At 45.0% G+C, this 21047-nt stretch overlaps 1 protein-coding gene across 1 annotated transcript in view; it reads left to right on the top strand.

The window, feature by feature from the left end:
- Positions 1–21047, top strand: part of LOC135204721 (zinc finger protein OZF-like) — a 459750-nt gene that overhangs the window by 390313 nt on the left and 48390 nt on the right. Inside the window, exon 2 of the mRNA XM_064234875.1 lies at positions 8235–8329. The gene's annotated coding sequence lies outside the window, so the exon portion shown is untranslated. The remainder of the gene's footprint in view (positions 1–8234; positions 8330–21047) is intronic.

Raw genomic sequence — 21047 nt, 5'->3', positions numbered from 1 at the left:
TCCTGTGGTAGAAGTCTGGCAGATTTTGGAGGTATCGAAGAAGAAGAGAGCTCGTCAAGTGTCCTCATCCTCCTCATCGAGATCATCATATGTTCATGTCTCCACCCCTTCGACTTCTAAGGCTCTTTGCCGTAGAAGAGAAGGTGGCGTCCCCCCCTAAAAAGTCTCGTCACAGGACTTCTAAGGGTCTGTCTCACTCCGGTGAGACAGGTGGGTCTTCCACTGGTCCTCCCATTCCTCTGGGAATGGGGCCCGTCTCTCCTTCCTCAGGGAAGAAGAAGACCCGGACCATGGAGGTACCAGCCACCACTGGTACCTCCTCTCCCGGCTCCAGAGGTTCCACCTCCAGACCAGGAACCGTCTCGGTCGCTCGCTCGTGAGCATTTCTAAGTGTACGGTCACCTACGGGTGACCGTGCAACCAAGGTCCAGACTGCTGAGTACTCTCACTGTCAGGACCCAGCCACGGAGAGGAAGGATGGTAAGAGTCGCTCAGGTGACTCACGGCAGACAGGCGATCGCTCATGCAGCTATCGTCGGGTACCCAGGGTTGACGTGACGTTCCCGCTGGTCCATGCACGCAGAGACCAGTGGAGGCTGCCCATCCAGCCCTCTTGAGAGGTTTCTACCTCGACGACGACTTGGATGAGTCGGAGGACGGTATCGGCTGTCTCCTGTCAGGTGCACGCTCAGCCCCACCCAGATGACGGTCTCGTTCGCGCTACCGAACAGTCTTGGTGGTGGCAGACGCTTCGTCTGCCTGCGCGAGAGTTTCGTAACCCTCCTCGAGGAAGTGTTCTCTCCACTGCTGCTCTGTCAGGTCCTCTTTCCCAGGTCGTCGTGGGGCCTGCTGCTTCGGCAGCTGCCACAGCCTCTTGCTGGATGGGAGAACCTTCCTGAGGAAGTTGGTGAAGAAGATGAGGAAGGTGTCGTCATCGTCTTCGTCATCGTCTTCTGCCGCCTCTTCCCCTCTGACTTCCAAGGCCCCCCAACCGAGGATGAAGAAGGTGGCCTCGCACAGGGACTTCTAAGGGTCTGTCATGCTCCGGTGAGACAGGTGGGTCTTCCGCTGGTCCTCCCGTTCCTCCGGGAACGGGGCCCGTCTCTCCTTCCTCAGGGAAGAAGACAGGGACCGTGGAGGTACCAGCCACTGCTGGTACCTCCTCCCGGCTCAAGAGGTTCCACCTCCAGACCGGGAACCATCTCTGCTGCTCGCTCACGAGTGTCACCGAGTGTACGGTCACCTACGGGTGACCGTGCAGCCAAGGTCCAGACTGCTGAGTATGCTCACCGTCAGGACCCAGGCACGGAGCGGGAGGATGGTAAGAGTCGCTCAGGTGACTCTCGCCAGACCGGCGATCGCTCGCACAGCGATCATCCGGTACCCAGGGTTGACGTGACATTCCCACCAGACTGTTCACGTGGTGAGGCTGGGAAGAGGTCCCCCCGGTCACCACTGGTACCATGGCGCGTCGAGAGAACGGTGCTCACTCTCACTGGATTAGTGGTCACTACCAGTCACCCGACCGTCGCTCCTACCGGGACCGGACGGCTCGCACGACTGGTAGCAGGCCCCCTGACGCCTAAGATTGATGCTACCATCCTCAGTCCAGCGCTGCTCCGCAAGGAGACTGCTGCTCCAGACCTGCAGCTCGATCGCCACTGTGGGTTGGTGATTGCCTGCAGTCCTCCCAGCCTACTGGTTCTGCTGGTAGGCAGGGTAGGAGGCTTGTAGCAGCTCCCCTGACGCACGAGACCGACACTATCGTCCTCAGTCCAGTGCTTCTCTGCAAATGAGACCGCTTGTCCAGACCTGCTGCTCGATCACCACCGTGTGTTGGCAATCGCCTGCTGTCCTCCCAGCCTACTGGTTAAATGTAAGGATGCTTCGGTATCTGGATGATTTGCTAGTCCAGGCCGACCCTCTAGAGAAATGTCTCCGGTCGAGGGAGATAGTTCTGTCTCTTTTTATTGAGTTGGGCATTCGTGTCAACTTCGACAAGTCCAATCTAATCCCTTGCCAGATCATGACTTATCTGGGGATTGTTTTGAATTCCCAGATTTTGAGGGCTTCTCCCTCTCAGAAACGGATAGACAGGCTTCTAAGTCTGGCCGAAGAATTTCTGTCCTCCGTAATGCAGCCAGTTTCTCTTTGGAGGACCCTCCTATACCATTTGTCATCCCTCATCCAACTGGTTCCTGGAGGTAGTCTCAGAATGAGGTCCCTTCAGTCGTCATTTCGCCGGTGATGGGATTTCATGTCCGAGGACACGATAGTCACCTCCTCTCCACAATGTCGGAAGAATCTCTGTTGGTGGATGCAAGTTCACTGCCTCAAGTCAGGGACATTTCTTCTTTCAGTTCTGCTGGACCTAATGTTTTGATCAAATGCCTTGGATCAAGGTTGGGGCGCGCACTTGGGCTCTGAAGCTGTCAGAGGAAGAGAGGATCATGTCAATAAATTGGAGGGCACTAAGGGCAGTGTACATAGGCCTCCTTTCATTTCTGGCTCATCTTTTGGAGTCGGTTGTAGTGATCTTCGTCGACAACACCACAGCAGTCTCGTACTTAAGAAACCATGGTGGCACACACTCAGACCTTCTCACTCAAGAAGCCCGATCAATCCTGTGTTGGGCAGAAGACAGGAGGATTACGTTGGTTCCTCAGTTTATCCTGGACCATCACATTGTCTTAACAGATGCATTGTCGAGACCGAACGAAGTTCAAGGGTCGGAATGGACACTATGCCAGGAAGTCTTCGACAGCCTCAGAAAGAAGTGGCCTGTCACAGTCGATCTGTTAGACACCTCACTGAATTTTCAGTGCCAGATCTTCTTCCCCCCTTACCAGACTCCTCAGAGTGCCAGGGCAGATGCTCTTTTGCAGGACTGGGAGGGCCTTCAAGCATATGCATTTCCTCTGTTCACTCTGGTGAGGGCAGTCCTCAACAAAGTGAGGGCAACCAAGCATCAGGATCTCACCTTGATCGCCCCCATCTGGCCACAGAAGGAGTGGTTTCCCGACCTACTGGAAGCGCTGGTGGAGCCTCCCATTCGTCGGACAGAGAGACCAGATCTTCTCAGACAACCTCATTTACATCGGTTCCATCAGAGGCTCCACATGCTTCATCTTCATGCCTGGAGACTGTCAAGAGATTCTCCAAGCACGAAGGGTTCTCCTCCAGAGTGGCTCGACAGTTGGCTCTTGCCAGACGGCAATCATCTAGAGTAAATTATCAGGGTGAATGGTCGGTTTTCAGACATTGGTGTAGGTCTCAAGGGCATTAAATTTCAAGAACTTCCTTACCAAATATAGTGGAGATTTTAATTCATTTATATCATGACAGGGGCCTGTCACCTTCGTGCACTGAGGGTTATAGGTCGATGCATTCGTATGTTTTTAAGGCAAGGATCCCTGAAATCTCTTCTTATGTCATTAGAGACTCAATTCTATCTTTTTCCCATCTCAACCTAGTCCGCAGTGTTCTCCTCCAACATGGGACATTAATAAAGTCCTTCAAGCCTTAAGGTTCCCTCCACCTCTGAATATGGCCGATTTTAGGGACCTCTCTTCTAAGACATTTTTCCTTGTCTTGCTGGCAACAGCCAAGAGGGTGCATGAATTGCAAGCACTATTTTCTGGTTGCCAGATCTGGACAAGACATGATTTTGTCATACCTTCCCGAATTTGTCGCAAAGACTGAATCGTCTGATAATCCCATTCCCAGGTCTTTTCGCTCTGAAGTCGCTGGTCGACTTTGACAGTAATTTGAATGAGGAATTAGTTCTTTGCCCTGTTAGGGTGTTCTCATGCTATTTACATCGCACGAAGGACATTCAGGGTCGTCCCCGTCATCTGTTTGTTTCACCCCGAAATGTCAAGGGACCTATGTCAAAGAATAGTGTATCCTTTTTCCTCAGAGATCTTATTGTTAAAACTGGCGGCTCAGCTGCCTGTGAAGACCAGCGCTGAGAGCACACAGTATTAGAGCAGTTGCTACATCAGTAGCTTTTATGAAGAATGTCTCTGTCGCCAAGGTGCTTGAGGCAGCGACTTGGCGTTTTAATTCTCAGATTGTCTTGTCGTACACTCAAGTAGTCAAGGAAAGTTTTCTTGGGTCCTGTTGAATCTCCTTTCAAGGAGAGATGATCGGGAGTGTTTTCTTTGGGATACGAATATCCTCGATTTTTAATCACCAGAGATCTTTGTGCACATTGATCTTGGGGGATAGGACTGTAGCTTCCCCTGTGAATAATCCTCACTGCTCGAGGCCCTTTCTCTTTCAGGAGAGACAAGGTTATCTTAGGGTTACTGTATTCCTTGTTTGTGAGGGTGTTCTCGACTAGATGAATACCTATCCTCAGAACAAGGAGTTCATTCAGTTTTGAGACGCCCAGTCAAGCTCTATTCCCCTCTGCTGCCCCGACAGGAGCGATTCTTTTTTACCTTGGAGAGGTCCTGTGCTGACTGCAGATTGCCCTGTCTCTGCTTTGCCCAGACTCAGTTCTCAGGCTGTTTCTCTTTGCGATGAAGGGTATCTTCTCTTGCAACATAAGACAGTGAGCCTGGATGATACTGCTATGGTTTCCCTCCAGGCAGTCTCCTATGATATCTCTTATGATATCTGTGATCCTTCATTCCTTGAAGCCGCCTTTGTCTTCTCAGAGTCAATCATTCCTAGAGAGGACTCCACCTTCTGGAGACCGGGTGGGGTTGGGGTGGGGGTGTTTCTTCCCCACCCAGCACTAGCCAGCAACCTGTGGGCAATTCTGGTGCTAAGAAAAGGGACATTGTCCTAATTCAGATCTCTAGTTTTGTAAGTCCCAAAGTCCTGCTCAACCCTTACAAATGGCAAGGAATGTGCCAGGGCATCTGCCTTGTCCTCTGGGCAATGGCCAAGCCCTCAGGTATCTGTATTTGCTTGGCCCGGCCTTAGGATCGGACCAGCTCCTCCTTGATCCCTAAGAAGTCTCATGCTTTGTAGGACAATCATTAAAATACCAAGCCTTCTTCTCTCGTAACAGGTGTGCTACTGCTGGTGCTTGGAAGGAGGGTTGTCTGTATAGTCTGAACTTCATAATACAACATAGCTGAGACCAGGTAGTAGGTATCCTTCCTTCAAGAGAAGCACCTGCTATCTTCTGGGTTTCGACCATCTTCCATCGAACTTCTGTGCCGCATCCTCTCCCATGTTCTCATTTTGGAAATATTCAGTTCGGCTAAGAGTTAGTCGTCTTCGGTGTTCCTGTTATCGCCATAGAAGACTCCCCTTGGGACACCTTTGCCTTCACTCTCTTCATTGTAGAATGAAGGAGGTCTGCTTCCAGTCCTTAATCCTTTTTCCTCTCTCAAATGATGTGGAAGGAATTAGGCTGGTGCTCGATCAACAGGACCTTTTGGCCTGCATATTCTCCTTGTGACATGCTTCTATTTTCAGATGCACTGACCAAGAATGATAGGCTCATACCTGTAGGACTGTTGTTTTCAAGATGTGCTACCAGATGATAAGTACCTTCATATAATATCCTGAGATTCAAGGTAGCCTTTGGGGGGCCTCCCAAGAGTTTCAGGATTTGGTTTTGAGGCACCAAGTGGTGTTGTTGAGCAACGCCACCACAGTATGTAGTGGCATTTATCACCAAATAAGAGGAGTCTCATTTCTCTCCTGTTTCAGCTAACATGCAGGTGTTCGAGTGTAACTGTAGTGCATTTGTTAGCTCTATCAGCCAAACACATTTCTGGATAAAATGTATTGGCAGCAACTCAGTCTCTGGATTCGAGTGATAGGGTAGAGTGCTTCTTTCCTCAATCTTCACTGAGAGATTGCTCGTCATAGTATTGTTTCTCCTCCATCGAGATTTAAGTACTGATGAGAAACTTCTCTCTGTCTTACCATCAGAGGGAACTCCCAGGTCTTTGGGTAGTATTTGACTCTCATTTAGGGTTCCTGTCTCATGCTTTGCACACTTTCTTGCAAAATCATCAGACAGAGATCTGTCTTGGAAGACTCCCCGTCATCTTTCTGTTCACTGCCTGGTACAACAGAAGTCTGTGGGTCTTCTGCTCCATTGCACCTGACCCATGGACCACTACAATGACTCAGGATGACTTTTTGGGAAAAAACTTGCCAGTTTTCGTCTTCTCTCCATATTTTTCTAATTTGCAAGGTGTTCAATAGACACTGTTCACCCCAAATTAAAATTGAATGATGGAAGACATTGCCTTTTACCCAACCTGTAGCTCTGCTTCCTAGGTACTGAGAGGAGTTCTTCCCTGACCCAACCTGTGTCTTCACGACTAAAGACTATCCAGTTTCCCTTGCAAGCATAGGCTTTCTCGTTGAGCTGTGGTGGGATCACAAGCTTTAAAAAACAAGTGGGTAAATCCCCCCCCCCCCACATAAACCTAATCAATCCAGCTGCCAAACTCACCTCAATCACACTTTCCTCTTTACACTTCAGAATACAGCAGGACAATTGAACTCGACCTACACACAACCGCAACCCAAGACCACTGCACAAATAATCACCACAACACAAAAAAACCAACAACACAAAAAGGCAACACACACACACCCAATAACAACATCAAGGAATCACAACAGCCCCCCAGCAACAACAACCATCAACAACTCACAACCACACCAAGAAACCACAAACACAGCACAACAACAACAACAACCCCTCAACCACAACAATCACTTACAACACTCAGGAACTCAAAAGCACGACAAATCCAACAATGCAGGCACAACAACTCCAAAGCAAACAACACCAAACTAACAACAAGTCAATCAAACAAATCAATAACACACACAACTCATCTGACTTCCAGTGCCTTCAATATACTGCTCCCGACACTACTAACTGTCACCAGCTCCACCAAAGACTGACTAAAAACACTCACTCAAAACACAGAACTCTGATCTCTAACAGCAGACAACCCAGAACTCACCAACAGCCAATACAGTCGTTAACCATCCAACCACCAATTACTCCTCTCTCTCTCTCTCTCTCTCTCTCTCTCTCACAGACGTTGTCAAATGGAACTCCATAACTCCTCCATAGAGCAGGAACAGAAATAGCTGGATAATTCTTTCAGTTCTCAATAACATCCCTGGGATTGGAGCCATCTTCGCTGGTTGGTGTCGTTGGTGGGTCTTTTTCTTTGGTCAGAGCTGCCAGAGTTGCTTCTCCCCTATTCACTTCTGAAAAACTTAGGTCTACATTCGCCCTAGCCTTTCACCTGAAAGTATTAATGTCTCTCCTCAGTCGATATTCAACTGCTGATGAGAAACTTCTCTCTGTTTTGCTATTACAGGGACCTCAAGTCTCTTGTTAGCATTAGACTCGTTTAGAGTTCCTGTCTCCCAAGACGGCATCTCGTCCTGCAACAGCATTGGTGAAGAAGATACATGATTTGCATGGATCTTCTTCAATATCACGATGACTTTTCACTAGTACTATTGACTCGCACAAGGAAGAAGTGTCTAAGGACACATCTTTCTACTGGTTTTGTGAGACAATCGGGAGGAGGTTCTCTGCAGCTGGCAACAATGTCACCTCTATGCTCCTCATGTGATATAAAACTGGTGGCTTAATCCATCCCTCGCATTCTGGAGGAATCTGTCGGTCTGGTTACAGAAATGTGGTCTCATTGGACCACATTTTTGGCCATCTACATTCGGGTATTGCCCACAAATCCTGGGAACCTTTTTTCCTTGGACGTGTGGTAGCTGCTCAACAAGTTGTTTTCTTACCCAGCCCAAAGAGGGTCAGATATTTGGAACAAATGGTCTGGTTAAACAACTAAATGATAAGTGTTGTAAATAAACAAGTTTTGGTCTTTTAGTTCATTGGAACTAAACCTAGAGTGGTATTATATCTCTCCATAGATTTATGTACATCACATTGCAGAATTATTGTATTTTTTATGTGGTCTACTATATGTAAACCATTGCAAATAAAGCTTTAGAGTAGTTCTGCAATACATTTTCATTTTGAAATGTTTAAGTGAAAGTAGAATATTTTGAAATGACATATTTTCAGTTCATATTAATGTGAAATTGCACACACAGACAGGAATGGGACGAATTACATTTTTTCATACGTTTTCCACTGCATTAGTCTTACATTTGCATTGAAGCTTTAAGTGCTTAGTGTACAATCTCATTGGTACTGTATTGTGTATAGAAAACTTTTATGTGCTAATGGATATCACATCTCTTTGTCACAGATAACCAGTACTGTTGGTACGGATGATCACTGATAATCTGCTGCGGAACAGTTTTTCTTCAGTATCCTGTAAATTTCCTCAGTAACATATTCTAGGTAAGTAATATAAAAGTGAAGTCACTGCAGTAAGAGAGAATGTCCATGAATTATATGTAGTATTTAATGTAAGCTATATAGAACCTTTAGCCACTTGATGACACAAATGCATTGTTCAAAACCCAGTCTGTTAGTTATTCATAATGCACTGACTGACATTTGTTCCTACACAATATACAAACTTGATGTTCTTTACAATAGGAATTACTTACAGTGAAGCTGGCACATGGCTGGTTAAATTCTTGAAGAAGATGGTTAGGCAGTAACTACCGTCTGGTAGGCGGGGAGACCTGCCTGCCCAGATGTAAACATTCCAATTTTGTTTTCGGCCGTCTTCAGATGAAGACGTGTTTTCGTGAGATCTTGCTCAACTGCCATTAATCAATTTTCCCAGTGGTATCTTTCTTTTATTGTTTTTATATATTTTCAATGTACTGTGTTTGATATTAATACTATTAATGTGCAGACCCACTTTTTGTGATAGCCTTGCAAGCTGCCTGTCCCCTTCATGTATATAGGGATCAGCAGTAAGGGCATATAAACACCCTTACACTTTTTTTCACCCTTTATTAGTAAGGGAAAGCAGTATATATTTAGTATTGAATTTGGGATTCATGCTTACGCTCCAGGAGAATTTACCGGGGGAAACCTCAGAAGTTTTTCTCTCCTGGTATTCTTCCTTCTTGCCCTCTTCGCTCACTTGTCAGGTGAGGAAGAGGGAGTGGTGTATGGTGTTGGTGATTGGGGATTTCCTCTCGTTTCGGAGGGCAGTGCCCTTTGGTACGAGAGGAATATCATTCTTTATTAATCATGTTTTCTGTTTTCCGTAGGCTGACAGTGAGCGATAGTAAATCACAGCAGTAGATGGGTGGCTATCTCTTTGTTTTAGATTGTACCTGTGACATGATAGCATGCTCTGGCACTGGCTCTCGAGTGTGTGTATGGTTCCCCTGCTGTGAATCATATTAAAATGCTGCTGTTTTCCTGAAGTTTTATCATTGGACAGCATCTATGCCAGCTGCCCTGTGATTATTGACTCTACTACTTCTGATGATGTCTGTTCTTCATCCTGTAGGAGAAGAACATCTTCTCCATTGACTTTCCCTTCCTTTTCTGAAGCTCAAGGAGGCCTCTTCTGGCCAAGAAGAGGAATGATGCTTCTCCTCCCATAAGGAGACCTCCTGCAGGATTTCTAAGGGGCTGCCTCCTCCCGAGGAAGCGTAATGGGATCTTTCATTGGCTCTTCCCAACCTTCAGTTCAGACATAGACAAGAGAAGGGACGGGCTTCTATTGACACGCGAGCATTCAGAACTGTTGATGGACCTTCCCAGTTCAATTACAGATGAGAGAAGGAACGAAACATTCGTGTGTCTCATCCCTTTCTGCCAACACAAAGGAGTGCTCATCAGTTCTTGGTAATCTCCCACCTGGTGTTCTGATTCTGAGGATTCAAACACCTGGAGACAATGTACTCCCTGGCTCTTTCTGTCCTTTGGGAGGATTCCAATTTGCAGTCTCCTATGGGTCTCGCATTTTGGGAGCCTCAAGTCCATATTCTGTTAAATCACACTCTTGATCCAGTCTTAAATTCTCGCATATAAGACTGGTTCTATGCCTGTTCCTCCTCGACTTCTATGGAAGTCAAAGAAGCATCTCTCCTGATGATCGTCTGACGAGATACGAGAGTCTCGCTGATTGCTTGAATTCCTTAGAATTTTTGGTGCTCGCTAGGTGTTTTGTTTTCGGTGATTTCCAAACACTCTGGTGAGTCAGGCATTATCGATGATTGTTATCACAAGAGTCGGGAGTCTTGGCGAGCGCTTGATTTCTTGGGAATTTTCATGTGCTCATTGAGTGCTTGGTTTCATCTGTTTCCGAGCAATCGGGTGAGACAAAACTCACCCGATTATTGTTTTACAAGACTTTGGAGCCTCTCCAAATGCCTAGTTCCCTTGGAAATGCTAGCACTTGCTGCTTGCTTGGTTTCTTGCGATATCCGAGCTCTCAGGTGAGATAAGTTTTCATGATAATTGTCCTTGGGAGAGTCAGGAATTTTGCCAAGCATGTTAATTCATATGAATTCTGGCCCTCGCCGAGTGCTTGCTATTACATCCCTCTACCAGTACAGGAGTTTGCTCTTCAATCTGGTTTGGGCTTATGCAGAGCATGAAACTGCATGCCAATACCTTCTTGGTGCAGGATCAAGTCCCATTCATGTGCCAGGACCTTAGGGTCTGAACACGTAGGACAGCAGGCTCAGAAGCCCTTTATTCTTCTTCTTGGGGTTTTGGCCTCAAAGGAGAATAGTCTATTGGGGGGAGGTGATAGTTCTCTGCTGACAATTACCACTCATAATTATGTGGTGTGATCTGCTCAGCTCACTCAACTTGGCTCGGCCTGTCCGGGTCAGCCAGATGAACTCTCTGCCCTTGATCCGGTCGGTTCTTTGCCGTAGCATAATGCCCTCCTTTCCCATGTTACGGTCTTTGTGCAGTCCTTGTGTCATCTCCTAGAGAATCAATTTCCACATGAAAGGGTCATCGTCTTCATCCTCGTCGGTCTCATCTTCTACCTCCTCCTCCCTTTTTCCTCCTAGACTTAATATGTTGTACTTTGCTCTTCAGTGCAGTTTTCTTTTGAGTTTTCAGAAAACATCATAGAAAAGCAGCAACTTGTTTCTCTTCATTGGTGCTGTGAGTGTTGTGTTATTAGAGTCTAGAACGTTTCACAAACCTACACATTTATGAATTAACAATTTATGCAAAATACATAGCCACGATATTAAAGAATGGTTGCGGTTTTCAGACGTAGGCATAAACATATGAGAAGAAATGAGATAAAACCCACAGGTGCCATTTACTTAAATGTCACTTTCTTAAGGTAGGTCTGTTATAACTGATCCATTTATCTTCAGTTGACATAAATGTACTATATACATAAGTACAGTGAAACCTCTACATACAAAAGTCCCTACGTACGAAAAATTCAGGTTACGAAAGCAAAGACGAAGATTTTTTTGCTTCTGTGTACGAAAATAATTCAGGTTGCGAAAGGGTAAAGTCCGAGATTCTCCCGGGCTGCTGAGAACAATTTTAAAACTAGCGCACCGCCAACTCAGTAGACTCGCCACCATCCTCCCGCTCTCCCATTGGTTCCTGATGCTAGTCACCGCCGTAAGATCCTGCTCTCCTATTGTTCAGCATCTGTCCCATCATGCCTCTATGTAAAGGGGTTCCTTGAACATTTTTGTGGCAGCGTTATCGTAAACACTGGAATTCGTTCGTTCACATATATTTTGTTTGTTAATGTACGCTCGTGTTAGTGATTACGCTTTCATTGTACTGTAAGTTACTTTATTGTGTTGTGTGTGAACTTAATTACTTACGTTATTAGCCATGGGTCCCAAGAATGTTGCTGAAGTTCATGGAAAGGAGAGGATGCTTTCTATGGAGAACGAAGATGGAGATAATCAAGAAGTGTTAATGTTTTCTGCCATTTGTTAATGTGTTTCGTAAAGTTTAGTGTTAATGTTTTCTGCCATTTTTTTATGTGTTTCGTAAAGTTAAGTGTTCATGTTTTCTGCCATTTGTCCTCTTCCTCTGCCGTCACTTTCGGACATCGCCTCACTCGAAAGGTAAGGTTCCACATTTTACTACATGCGTACGTACATGTACATACAGTATTTCTTGTACTCTGTACACTAATACACTTTATTTAGGTACAGTCATAGTTATGTTAGGTATTGAATGGTCCAAATTGTTGTATTTCATTGTCTATTGGTCCTTTTAGCTTTATTATAAAATTTACTGTGGTGTTTCTGTAGGGCTAGGAACGAAAAAATCAGGTTATGAAGGCCGCTTCGGAACAGATTAATTTCGTAACCTGAGGCACTACTGTATGTAGCTTATACAGATATTTCAGGATAGTGATATTTTGGGATAATTATTGTATATATTGTTAATAAAAGAAAAATTTTTTACTGTTGGTTTCTAAAATGTTTATTTTGCACTACAGGTGCAAAGGCCGTGAACTTTTACAATGTTCATATCAGTCGTCTAATCCCCTCCATGGATCCATGTGCTTAAACATACCCCTGAGAGGTTTGTGTGTTGTCCACTCAGACAAAAAATGTTGCTCAGATCCCAAGCTTTAATTTGATACCATAAAATCAACTTTTGCCTGAATGTGAAGTGAAACTTCAATTTTCGCCAGATGTGAAACTCCTCTATTTTGCCTCACTTTCACTATCACTTGCTGCAGGCCTTTTAAGCAAAAACCTATCTAAGGAGCTTGTTTCTGCCTCCCTTTCAAAATGTTGCAGAAATGAGTAAGGCAAGTGTCATTAAAAAGAGCTGAAGCATGACCAGTAGACAATTTATCAGGGTGTTTCTTTTCAATGAAGTCAGAAACATCCTGCCACTTAGCCAACACTCCCTTAATCTCCCTTGAAGAAATAAAAGAAATAACTTCCTCCAGTTTGACCTGATCTCTTGCAACACCTCCGAATGTTTCATCATCTGTAGTTCGATCAACTCCTCAGTCGTGAGTTCTTCTTGATGCTCCTCGACAAGGTCGTTCACATCTGCCTCATCTAGCTCCAGCTCCGTGGACTTTCCTAGAGACAATCTCTTCCAACACAGCGGTCTCAGGCCACAATTTTTTCCATACTGAATTTAAGGTTCTTCGAGTTACACCCTGCCATGCTTCATCAATAATTTTCAAACGATTTACAATGTTGAAATGGTCCTTCCAAAATTCACGAAGGGTAAGGTTGGTATTATCTGTGACATCAAAGCATTTCTTGAACAAATGCCTTGTGCACAACTTCTTGAAATTAGAAATGACCTGTTGGTCCATGGGCTGGAGCAGTGGACTTGTGTTTGGGGGAAGACAGAGGACCTTAATGAAACCAAATTCATCAAGAATGTCATCTTCAAGACTTGGAGGGTGGCCATGGGCATCTAGGATAAGAAGACATTTCAATGGCAGGTTTTTTTCCAGCAAATATTTCTTAACTGTCGGACCAAAGGCCAGATTTACTCATTCTGTGAAAAAAAATGCCTGGTAACCCATGCCTTTGCATTTGCTCACCACATCACTTGAAGTTTTTCTCTCAAGATCTTGTGACTCTTGAAAGCTTGTGTGTTCTCGGATGATTCACCAACAGTGGCTTCATGTTGCAGTCACAGCTGGTATTAGCACATAAGGCTAGAGTCAATCTATCCTTCATGGATTTATGCCCCGTCATTTTCTTCTCTTCAGCCGTGATGAATGTCCTCCATGACATCTTTTTCAAAAAAGACCCGTTTCATCACAGTTGAAGACTTGTTAGGGAATGTAACCTCTCACAGCAATAAGGGCAGCCAATCGTTCAACGTACTCCTCCGCGGCTTTCACATCTGAGCTTGCAGCTTCCCCAGTTACGAACCAAGAGAGGTCCGCTTCAAGTTCGATATTATGATAAACAGAAAGAATTCAACACCAACAGTTGTAACTGGGGATACGAATATAGAAAGAGACACTAACACAACAAAGGTTTATTTACAAGCTTACTAACAAAGATAAATGAAGAATGGTATCTCCTATTTACATAAAAAAGGCAAAATCTTACAATGCGTGAACTGGGGAAGAAGTGAGGTGATTCAAATACTTTCTGGCCAGTTTTGCGACTCGAAGCAATGGCTTCACAAAGGGAGAACTGCAATTGCAGACGTCTTCTTGACTCCGTATTGCAGAAAATAATGTCTATTCTAGATACTCGAAGGGCAGGAACTTTTCTAAACCTCTTGCAGGACGTTTCTTCTCCGATTAAACTTTCGAGCGCCTTTTGCTCTTTGATCCTTCATTGGTTCCTTCTTCTCTTATCTCTCTCTGACGATCTCTGCTACTAATCTCTCACTGATAATCTGATCTGTGGCTCTTACTGATGATCTCTTACTCTGTGACTAACTGATGATCTGCTTCTCTCCTACTTCGTCCGTCATATTTATACAGCCTTCTGGAGGGCGGGGCCTACGGCGAATGTCACAGACCCGAGATTACCGGAACGATTTAGAAGTTTCTCGACGAAGAATTGCCGATTCTAGAACTTCTCAAAGATGCGTTTTCCTTTCCTTCATCTTTCTTTGCTATGAAGCAATTACCATGACACGTCCCCCCAAAAAGAGAAAAAAATTAAATTAACTGATTTTATTTTTTTCTAAAGAGAAACAAGGATTAAACAGCTGGGGAACAATTCTGCATAAAGCTTTAATACTTCTCCAACCACTCTTGCCAAAATAGAAAACGCTCATTAGGCTACTCATTCTGAAAACTCTAGAGAGGCTATTAGCTATCACATTATCCTTTCCTCTTACTTTTTCCGTTTTCTGAACTCTGCTTAAAACTTTGCAATACTAAAACACCTCTTGCGTTATCTCAAAACTAATTTCTCTCGAACACTGGCGGTGGCCATGGTTCTTCATAATTCTGAAGCAAATTTACATTCATTGACTTTGCTCTACTCTTACCCATATTAATTCCATAATGTACCTTTCCCCTCTCCTCTAACACTGAAAAAGGACCTTCGAACTTATAAGATAAACCGGAACCTTCTTTCTGGACTAGTACTAAAACTTTATCTCTTACACGGAAATTTGTCTCTTTCGCTCTAAGATCATGTTTTCATTTAGTCCCCCCTTGACTCCCGTTCTCCTTCACTAGTTGCCAACCATCTCTTAAATTGTTTTTATAATACTCAAGATTAGTTATGTAATCTTCTCTACCCTTACTTCTAGACAAAGGTCCGACCATATTGATAAATACATTCTCAAAAGATTCGCCTACTGAAGGAATATTACACAACGGAACTCTGGGGATTACTTGAATCGGTTTCCCGGCAATTTGATATTCATGACAGCTTAAAACATACTTCTTCACGTCACTTCTCATTTTAGGCCAAAAGTACGCCCTACTAATACACTTGAAAGTTTTATTTACTCCTAAATGCCCTTCCTCATCATGTGCTAACTTCAAAACTAATTCACGAAGCTTCCTAGGAACCACTAATTGTTTGGTGATTTCCCCTTTACTACCTGACTTAGGACGAACATAACGACACAAAACTTCGTTCTTTAAACAAAAAGTTTCCTTACACACATCATCGAGATCATCATCCAGCTCACACTAAAAAATTCAGGTTAGTGTCTCATCCTCTCTCTGCAACTTGACTAGCTCATCCTTATCCAAAAAGCTTGTGCCTGATTCATCACCGTAACTAGTACTAGATACCGGTAGATTTACTACGTTACCCTTGACAGCTACGCCTTCCATTTGGCTATCACTGTCAACGATAGAGTTAGGTTTCTCAGCCACACTCATGCCAAGATCAACCTCTCCACCTCTATTACACTCGTTCGAATCCACGAACTCACTCTCGTTCGAAGTTCTTACACATTTTCTTACACCCTCAGCTGCTTCCTTTTGTTTCAAATCTTCATAGATTGTGCTGGCCTTTTCACAGATGATTGTCTCAGTAATGCTATCTCCTGCCAGCTGCTTCTCCTTAATCCACAGCAACAGAAGCCCCTCCATCTCGTCATTTATATTTGTCCATAACTTAGACATGATGGTTATGGCTTTGGAAGCCTTTGTGCTCATGGTAGCATCCTTCTGTTTGAGGATTGTACATATCCTCGATGTACTCTGCTCGTAAACATGTGCCAACTCACTCATGCAGACACCACGCTCTTGTTCTTGATAATTTCATGCTTCATCTCCATCGTCATCATGCGGTTTTCTTCTCACTGCCAACCTTACCACTCGCGGACCTATCACTTATTACAAAAAATGTTTACAAATACAGTGAAAATCATGTAAATAATGCAAACACAACATAGGAGACTCTCTGGAGATGTGGATTGTCTTTTGTTTCTTTGATTCAGATTATCATCAAGCCAGATATTTGTATTCTTTGGGAATAGTTCTTGAATGTAACATCATTCAATTAGGCTAAATACTTTTGCATATATGTTTTACTCACCGAGCTTATGCTATGTGCAAGTTGTCGGCTTGTAATTGCCTTAAGTAATCTGGATTTTACATTATTCCTTTAGGCCAAACTTTTGTTTTTAGATTTTGTTTACCAGCCATAAGCTATTAGAAAGACACTGGTAAATAATTGCCTTAAAATAAATCTCGAATGTTATTCCATTCTTATAACCCGAAACCTTTGCATTTATTATTTCCTTACCGGGATTAGGGTACGTGCAAGAGGACCCTGAGGTAGGGGTGTAAGAATACTACCCCCGTAGGTCCTGTGTGTCGTAAACGGCGACTAAAAGGACAGCTGCTGCCTTGCAGTCTTACTTTTTTAGTAAAAGACTAGGCCCACCACCAATAACTGTGGTTGATGACAGTAAGGGCATGTGGTTGTAAAAACCCCTTTGCCAAAAAATAAAGCATGCCTGATGTTGTAAGGAAAAGTGCATCATGTAACTGACCCCTTAGTGTAGGGATAAAGGTGGGAAAGAAGAAGAGAAAGAAGATTAGGTTATGTACAAGTCCCTGGTTAATAATTGCCTTTAAAGTGATTCTTAAAGTTTGCATCATTCCCTTAGGTTATACCTTGCTTTTGGGATTTTGTTTACCAGCCTTAGGCTATTGTGGTCGCAACTTACCGGTAAATATAGTTACCTTTAAGTAATTTGTGAATGTTAAGACATTCTTTTAGGACAAATGTAGGAACACATTTTGTTTTGTTTACCATGCCTGCGATACTCATCCCTTTCCTTTGCAAAGGCTGACTGTGTGGAGGTTGAAAAGTAGTAAGGAGAGAATGTTGTTAAAGTTTGGCTACAGGGGCCTTGGTATACGGAGGCACTTTCATGGTGTCACGCAACTGTGAACATTTCACATCTTCGCTACTAGCCTCCAGATTGCTTGGTGGACTGGAGCACAGGCCACTAGAGTCAATTAGCGGGGCATGTAATTGGTTACTGATTTCGATTTCTTTGAATTCGATTACTTAGAATTCCTGATAATTCTTCTAATAATTTCGTTTGTTCATGAAGCTTACCTGCCAGATATATATAGCTGTATTCTCCGAAGTCCGACAGAATTTTAAAACTCCTGGCACACGCAGTGGGTGGCCAGGTGGTAGTACCCATTCCCGCCGCTGGGAGGCGGGCATCAGGAACCATTCCCATTTTCTATTCAGATTTTCTCTGTCGCCGGTACTATTAACACTTGTTTTCAGTACCTACTTCATTGGATTTTGGAACTTTCTTTGGCTACTTGAGTATCCCGATTGATTTTTGGTTATTTGATTTGGATCGGTGGTTAGGCATACGCTAATTGTGGAATTGTTTTGAATTTGGCTTGATTTTTCCTTAACTTAAGATGTCTGGGTCTAGTTCGACTAGCGTCAGAATATGTTGTGTGGAAGAATGCAAGGTGAGGCTACCGAAAGCTTCGGTAGATCCCCACACAGTGTGCGTGAATTGTAGAGAACATGTTTGTATGTTTGATGATCGCTGCAAAGAGTGTGAAAGTATGTCTGATTCTGCGTGGAAGGCGTATGAATCATATGTACGTAAACTAGGAAGTGATAGGGTAAGGAGGTCTTCCTCCAGGAGTGCAACACCCATTACCCATCCAGTAGAATTTATCCCTCCAAAACCGGTGATGCCTTCTGGCCCTTCAGTAGTGTCTGTGGAGGGTAATACCCTATCTTTGATTCTTGAATCCTTGCGTACCCGGGAATCAAAAGTGCTTTCATTAGAAAGTGTTAATAGTGCTGTGATGTGTAGTGATAATGCCCCGAGTGTTGCGGAGGGGGTATCGGACCAATCTGATGTCCCTTTGGCAAGACCTGGGGACGGTTCCCAGGCTGCCAAAGTTCGTAAACAAATCTTGAAAGAGTGTTTTTCATCGTCAGAGGCATCTTCCCCGCGCAGTGGTTGGAGCTCTCGGAGGGGATCGCGCCCTCTGAAGAGGACGAAGACGCAAGATGTCGCACAGGCGGCCGTCGTCTCTGTTTCCTCAGAGGAGGTCGCTTCACGTCCGTTAGCTTATTCGGTTTTGTGGTCGTCTCCGGAACAATTTGAAGACTTTCCACCGCAAAAGAGAGCAAAGGTGCAAGATGTCGCACAGGCGGCCGTCACCTTTGGTCTAAGGGAGAAGGACGCTTCACGTCCTTTCTCTTTTAGTGTTTTGCGATCTTCGCCGGAGAGGATGTCTTCTGACGATAATGCTTTTGAGCTCCCTGGTTGCTCTAATGATAAATCCGTGGCGGTCCATGTGAGGAGGAGGAGGGCTTCCCCTCGCCCCTTGTCTTCTCACAGGATCAGCCCTTCATTGAGGAAGGAATGTGCTAACTCGAAGAGGAATGAGGCTTTGCAACATCAACTTGCCTCTTTAATTGCAGAGAAAGAGGGAAAGCCACGTCACAGGAGGAAGGATGATAGGCTGCCAGTCAAGAGATCCAGGCAGTCTCCTTCTCCTTCTCCTTGCTCCTCTCTTTCTCCTATTACTTCGCCTTCAAGACTTCGTACACGGGTGTCTAGAAAGCACAATATAAATGCAACAGCGAGGCTTGACGCCAGACCTGGCGCTTGGTTGGACGCTTGGCTGGACGCTCGGCTGGACGCCAGGCGTGACGCTCGGCTGGACGCCAGGCGTGACGCTCGGCTGGACGCCAGGCGTGACGCTCGGCTGGACGCCAAGCGTGACGCTCAGCAGGACGCTCGGCTGGACGCTCGGCTGGACACCAGGCATCACGCTAGGCTGGACGCACATGACACTGTTGCAGACGTTTGCCGAGAATCAGAAATTGGGAATGAATCTGATGAAGGAGACTTATCAGAAGAGACAACTGAGGAACAATCTTCGACTCCAGTGTCTTCAGATTACCAGGTCTTGGTTCGCTTGCTTCGAGCCTCGTTTGAAGAAAAGTTTCAACCTGAGGCCCCTCAGTCTCCTCCTTCGCAATTGTTATCTTCTAAGGCCATCAAGACTCCAGGATTCTTGAAGATGGTTATACTTCATTTTCAACGAAAAGAGCTTTTAAGAAGATTCATAATTGGATGGAGGAAAGAAAAGCTCGAAACAAGAACGCTTTCACCCTGCCTCCTTCAAGACTGACAGGCAGGGCAGGTCTTTGGTATGAGACTGGCGAGGATATAGGTTTTAGAGCTCCCTCTTCGGCCCAAGGTGACTTCGCTACCTTGGTAGAGGCACCGAAGAGATCCCTTTTTTCGACAGCGAAAGTGTCTTGGGGCCCCTGCTGAGATAGATCATCATATTAAGGGACTCTTCCTTATGATTGAAGTCTTTAATTTTCTAGACTGGTGTTTAGGGGTCTTGGATAACCGATCGCGTAGTCCTGATTCGCTTAGCCTGGAGGAGCTGTCCAACGTTCTTGCATGCATGGACAAGGCTGTCAGGGATGGTTCAGAGGGAGGGGCCTCACACTTCTGCACTGCAATTTTGAAGAAGAGAGCGACCTACTGTGGTTTTACTGCTAAGGCGGTCTCTATCTCTCAGAAGGCAGAATTGTTGTATGCTCCTCTTTCAGGCCATCTTATTCCACAGGCTATGGTCAAAGATCTGGCTATCAGTCTACAAGAAAAGGCTACCCAAGACCTCCTAGCTCAATATGCGAAACGTACAGTTGTTACTTCGACGTCTTCACGCTCACAAGCTTCCAAGAAGCAGAAGCCCTTTCGAGGTGGAATTTCCTCGAGGATACCTTCTCGAGGAAGTATACGTTCCAGAGGCAGAGGCCCTGCAAAGAGAGGTAAAAATTGAACCAGCGATCCTTCAGCCACCGGTAGGAACCAGGCTACGATTATTCTCGAAAGCTTGGATAGAGAGGAAGGTGGACAGCTGGTCGCTCAACGTCATCAAGCGGGGGTACAAAATTCCTTTCTTGAAACTTCCCCCACTGTGCACGACACCCAAGGATTTATCCCCTATTTACCATCAGGAGAAGCAACAAATCCTTTTCGATCTGCTCGAACAGATGTTAGAAAAGAGAGCGGTAGAACAGGTCGTAGACCTGGAATCCCCAGGCTTCTACAACAGGATATTTCTGGCGCCGAAACAGTCGGGAGGCTGGCGACCAGTCTTTGATGTGAGCAATCTGAATCAGTTCGTACAGAAGCAGAAATTCAAGATGGAGACACCTCAGTCAGTTTTGGGGACCTTAAGATCAAACGATTGGATGGTTTCATTAGACCTTCAAGATGCGTATTTTCACGTCCCCATCCATCCCCAGTCGATGATGTATCTTTGGTTTGGCCTAAAAGGGACAGTTTATCAATTTGGGGCACTTTGCTTCGGATTGAGCACGGCCCCTATGGTCTTCACGACTTTAATGAGCAATGTAGCGAGGTGGCTTCATCTTGCGAATATCAGTCTCTATGTACCTGGACGACTGGCTCATTCGTGCCTCCACGCAAACGCAGTGTCTGAAGGATCTTCAAGTAACTTTATCATTGGTGAAGTACCTGGGACTACTGGTGAATTTCGAAAAGTCACATCTGATTTCGATGCAGTCCATCGTGTATCTGGGGATTCAGATGGATTCAGTGGCTTTTCGAGCTTTTCCGACCCAGGGACGTCAGCAGCAAGGCTTAGACAAAGTGTCAGCCTTCCTAAGGAAAGAAACATGCTCGGTGAGGGAATGGATGAGTCTGCTTGGGACCATTTCCTCACTGGAGAAGTTTGTTTCATTGG

The sequence above is a fragment of the Macrobrachium nipponense genome, chromosome 47 (genome assembly GCF_015104395.2).
Source record: "Macrobrachium nipponense isolate FS-2020 chromosome 47, ASM1510439v2, whole genome shotgun sequence".
In the NCBI taxonomy this organism is placed as follows: Eukaryota; Metazoa; Arthropoda; class Malacostraca; order Decapoda; family Palaemonidae; genus Macrobrachium; species Macrobrachium nipponense.
This window is presented reverse-complemented; position numbering and strand designations above follow the sequence as displayed.